Here is a 6000-nt window from a genome sequence, read left to right as displayed (position 1 = left end):
AACCACGGCGTGACAAACTGAGCAGTTAGGACTGAGCTGGCCCCCTGTGTTGCATCCATTTCTGAGTAATTGTGATCTTGTCAACCACGCCAAAAATAGAATGATAGGCAGTCCACCAGGTCCCTCTAGTTTTTTGTGATAAAATCACAAAAAGGTCAGGAAATTAAGCACACTTTTGTTTCAATACTTCAATTGTTTTAATATATAAAACTATGACTTATTAATTAAAGAGCTTAAAAAAAACACAATAAAAATTCTTAATGAAAAAGGAATGCTTTGCATTCCTTAAATTTTTTTTAAAAACTTTCGCAGCTCAAAAAAAAAGGACTTTTGAAATAAAGAAAAAAATACAAGCAACAATGTTCATTAGGGGGGAGGTTGGGAGGGATCCGGGCTCCCCCAGGTCAGTGAACTCCTCCTACTTGTCGCGGCTTGCACTGGCAGCTGTACTTCCTGGTCCTCCCCTCCAGGCGGACTCTAGAAAAACAAACCAACAATGTCGAGCTACGACAGCATCTGCCCTTATGTTCACACGGTGATGCTTTTACGTCCCTTTACCCGACCAAGCGCTGAAATGAGTCTCCTCCGTAGCGTGCTTCGTCCAAGGGCTGGATAGGCTAGATGCTTCGCTATCCTTCTCTGTGCGCTTTCAGCTCACCAGTCCTGTCTCGGCGTGGACCAAGTTCGGTCTGTTGCCCAAACCTCGTCTCCAAGTCTGCTCCCCTTTCTGTTTCCCACCCAAGTCCAAAACTTGGTCTTTTATGCTGACCAGGTGTGACTGAGCACAGCTGAGTGTCATCGTGTCACTCATCATTTTGGGAAGATGGCACTGATGATCATGGCATGCCGTCTGTCTGTCGCTCAACTTTTTATTGCTTTATTGTTTTTACAATGGCCAGTGCAAAATACTGTTGCCCTCCTCCCTTATGACTGAGACACTTTGTTGGATCTAAACCTTTTGGTCCACCTCTCTGGTTGTTCGGTTGGATACTGAGCCATTGAACCCGGAATGCTTGGAAGTGCCGGCGATTCCTTGTTGGACAGCTGTTTTTTTGAAAGTCTTTGCAGTTTTAATTATTAATTCTTATTAACACTAGTCTTACATCTACTCAGGTTCCACTCAATTTTAAACAGGTGGTAGTGAGACCACTGCTGAAAAGACAAGGGCTTGATACTGCTTTGTTTTCAAACTATGAGTCAATATCCAACCTCCCGTTTTGTGCTAAAGTCCTTGAGAAGATTAGCTGCGGTTACATGTGCAAAATATCTTTGATCGGATCAAAGATCGGATTAGAATTGAAATGTGTACATGGTCCCAGAAAAACTTAATCCGTTTATAAAAAATGTTTACATACGCCACACTTTCTGTCGGAATAAATCATTTTTGACATGGACAGAACGATCCAAAATACCGGAGACGGCCATAGAAGAAGAAATAGTGAGTTCCGTTGGAAACAAACAAAGCTGCGGCATTAAGTGAGTTGGTCTTCTAAACATGCTTTTATCATTGTTATGATTATTATTAAGGGGCCTGTTCGCTCATAATTTTTTAAATCCGTGTGGCCAGCGCTTTGTGCTTGGCCGGACGGTGCCAGAAGAAGGGTTAGGACTAGGCTAATATGTGCCAACAACAACATTTACCTTTGGATGAACTTAAAAAATCCAGGCGATACCACAATGTGCATCTTGGCTGTACGTCGATATGTGGAAATAACATCAGCCGTCATCTTGTCTGGAAATGATTGGTAATTCAAATTCACATGATTGTTTACACAGTTTCTCAGAACTGTGCGGAGCAGCAGGACGGACTGAAGCCTCCTCTGGAGCACCACACCGTAACAAAGTCCCCTCCCCTGACTGCCAAAACGATGCTACGAGTCAGGCTGCTCCGCTCAGAGACATACCTCGCTCGCGTGAAGCAGTTGGCTGGTGTAGGTACCAAAACTGTTCAGCCTGCAATAAGTGTTTGGGGGCTTGCGTCTAATGATGATGTCACACTATTTGTTTGGGTGTATGTTGGTCCGATGACGTGTAAGATAGTGATCGGTCTGGACAAATTACGGTACAAAGAAAAAATTAATTACGGTACGATTGTTTACACGCTAATATGATTCTTCATGAGAAACATGGATGACCTGTAATCAACCTTTATTTTGTCTGGACACGACGGATACCACAAATTCACATGACTGTTTACACGGTTTCTCAGGACTGTGCAGAGCAGCATTTCTGCACTCAAAAGCTGCCTCTGCCAACTCACACACCGCCCCAAAGCAGCTCCTCAGCTCTGAAATACAAATGTCTTGGGAGACACGGTTCAAACAATAATTTCAGACAAACAATATTTGTCATACACACTTTATAAGGGATAAGAAGTTTAGGTTACAAAATGAAACATAAAATGAAAATATTAAGTGCTCGAGGAGATCTCGACGCTACGTAGTTTGTCCAAGTGAGGTTACCGTAGTGTGACGTCATCATTAGTATCAGGCCCTCGAACACTAATTGCAGGCCAAACAGTTTTGGTACCTACACCGGTCCTGTTTGCACTCTGAAGCGTTCTCTGGAGCACCACACCATCTAAGCATGACAAAAAAGCCAGTGCAGTAGTGACCCACATTCAGAACAAACTGTTAACATGCACCACGTTTGGATCAACAAAACGGCATAATACTACCCCTATCACGATCCGAAGGAAATTTGGATCCGAATGTTTACTTATTCTGATCAGGCATTTATTCTGATTACTTTTGTCCATGTAACCGCAGCTAGTGTCTATAAACAGTTGATCACTTTCCTAAATGCACATGAGATCCTAGAACATTTACAGTCAAGGTTCAGGTCTGGACATAGCACAGAGACCCCACTTTTATTTTTTTTTAAATTATGTTCTGACAACTGATCCAGGTGAACTGATTGTTCTTTTATTATTGGATCTAACTGTAGCTTTAGACACAGTTATTCATGAGATCCTGATTGGCTGGCTAGAACAATGGACGGGGCTATCCGGGGAAGCCCTACAGTGGATTTGGTCTTACCTTATAGATAGGTCTTTCTGTGTTAAATGGGCCCTCACTCATCCAAGTGTTACCCTCTGAAGTGGGGGGTCCCTCAGGGGTCGTTTCTTGGTCCATTGCAATTTTTTATTTACTTGCTGACGCTGGGAATTCTGTTTCGGAAGCATAAGGCAAACTTTCACCTTTATGCCAATGACTGCCAAATTTATGTCCCTAAATGTAAGAGATCCGACCTCACGATTATCAGAGTGATTGACTGCCATGCTAAAGTTACGTCGTGGGTGTCGGCTAACTTTCTTGGCCTAAATGAAAGTCAAACTGAGGTAATTGTGTTAACCCCTGGTGGTAGAAAAGATCATGGTCTTGATCTCCTCTCTCTTGCCCCTTTTGAACAGTCTGCGGTCACGAACCATTATTACCAATCACTACATCCATAATTTTTCCAAATTGTATTGTTATAAAATGTTTCCTCAAAGAGATCCAGAGGATCCCAAGAAGATATTTTAAGGCAGTTAAAGCCCCTCTCGCCTTTTTCTCTTGTTTGAACTCCCATGAAAGTTTAAACTTGAAACTGGAAAAATATATCTAGTATTACAGAAGGAAACCCCAATTCATCTTTACCTGACGTTTCGGAACAGCTGGTGACGTAATAGAACACCAAATGAAACAGTCACACGACCGCACTGGTTTGATCAGAGCATAGAACAATGTTTTGAAACAAAAGCTCCACTGGAGATTCAAAATGTTCCAGAAAACAGCCATCACTACTGGTCTGTCTGACCACTGTTGACCTCATGCAGTGAAACATGTCTTCTTCACAAAGAATTGATCAGGTTGTGGAGTGGCTCATGGTGGCGGTGGGGTTCTGGTAAGCATAGGTGTATGTTATGGATGAAGAACAGAGGTTTCTTTTATTGATGTCATTTTGAGTGCACAGAAATACTGGGATGAGATCCTGAGGCCTATTGTTGTGCCATACATCCAAGAACATCACCTCATGTTGTAGCATAATGCACAGCCCCATGTTGCAAGGATCTGTTCACAATTCTTGAAGGATGAAAACATCCCAGTTCTTTCGTGGCCAGCATACTCACCAGACATGTCACCCATTGAGCATGATTGGGATGCTCTGGATGGGTGTATACAACAGCGTGTTCCAGTTCCTGCCAATATCCATCAACTTTGCACAGCCATTGAAGAGTGGACCAACATTCCACAGGCCACAATAGACAACCCGATCAACTCTATGCGAAGAAGATGTGTCGCAATTCATGAGGTAAATGGTGGTCACACCAGATACTAACCAGACCCCCCCCCCCCATCAAAGAAGGCACGTTTCAGAGTTGCCTTTTATTGTGGACAGTTTAAGGCACACCTGTGCAATAATCATTCTGTCAGGTTGGAGGGATTTTTTCAGCAAAGGAAAAGTGCTCGCTATCACAGATGAAGACGGATTTGTGAACAATATTTGAAAAGATAATTATTATTTTGTAGAAACATTTTCAGATCTTTGAGGTTATCTCATGATAAATAAGAGCAAAATCAAGAGCTAAAAACAAAAGGGTTGCTTTTATATTTTTGTTCAGTGTATAATTTCAGCAACTGATCATGTGCCAAAGCACACTCTGTCAGAAGGACAGATTTTTCATTTAACTGTTGATTTCGTTTAATTCCTCTGTTCTCAAATGTTTATTTACCTCTTCTTCACACATGAAAAGGAAGACAAAATGATCCCGATTTATTCTGTTTGTGTGCTTGTCCATATAAAACAGACTTAGGCTTGGGGGTTTCTTCTTGGGGCTGCAGCTTTTGACAATTAAACAATAGTTTAATTCTAAAAATATTTTGGTTTGAACCATTTTAGGTGAGCATCATTCTAAATGATGAAGTAAAATATGTCAGAAAGGATGACAGACTATAATGTTAGTTTTTTTCGTTTGTACATTAACAGAGGGAAATAAATGAAGGGTGGCCTGACATGGAATGATGGAGTGATTTCCTCCCATCATTACCACACCGCTAATGTGCCTCTACTGGAGAGTATACAAAGCCTGGATGAAGGTCTTTAAAGGCACTCAGAGGGTTGATTTGCTAATTACCCACATGGACACTGATCACACCAGTGAGAGCATTTCTGCTCTAAGCAGTCTGCTCAAAGTTTAAGATAAAATATCACCATCCTTCAAAGCAGTTTGTGGAATTTTGAGATAACACGACTATGTTTATAATTTATTGTAATTTTGTGTGAACAAAAAACACATGAGTATCTATTAGGAGGAGTCTATGCTTCACTAAATAATTGATGTGTTATCAAAACATCTGACTTCCTCATTTTTTCTGACATTTCAGCGTAAACATTAGGCAAGTTATTCTCAGAAGAATCTTCTAGTATAAAACGATTATGTAGAGTTTCGCAAAAACCCAGCAAGAAAATGAATATTCCTGCATTTGCATAAAAGTGGGTGAAAAATGATTTAAACTTTTTGATTTTTCTCTTTCAGTTGCATATTATGGTCCATTTGTGTCACAGAAACCCCACTGACATTTTATCATATTTCCTAAGGAGTGTTTAGTAAAAGAAAAAAGACAAATTACATTTATGTATTGTAAACCTTGTCATCACAATTTGAGACATAATTTCTAATTGCCTACATTATTTCTTATTGAATGAAATTAATGTTGAGTTGGCAAATTAGTGTCATTAATTTCTATATATACATAAAATGAGACAGGGTGGGGGAGTGAGGTATGGAGCACAGTTTTTTAGATAGGAGGAAGGAGGCAAGGAAAAACAGGCATAGTACAAAAAAAAATAAACTCTGATAAAACAACTGTTATTTCAAACTTATTATATTAAAAGCAAATTGAAATGTAAAAGGATTCACAAATTAGCCTCCATTATTTTTTTGAGTCTTTGAGGAAAATAAAATGCAGGAAATTAAAAGAAAAACGTTTTTATACGAGAAATCGAGAAAGGCATTCC

The sequence above is a fragment of the Oryzias latipes genome, chromosome 5 (assembly GCF_053564925.1).
Source record: "Oryzias latipes strain Hd-rR chromosome 5, Olatipes_Hd-rR_3.1".
Classification (NCBI taxonomy): domain Eukaryota; kingdom Metazoa; phylum Chordata; class Actinopteri; order Beloniformes; family Adrianichthyidae; genus Oryzias; species Oryzias latipes.
This window is presented reverse-complemented; position numbering follows the sequence as displayed.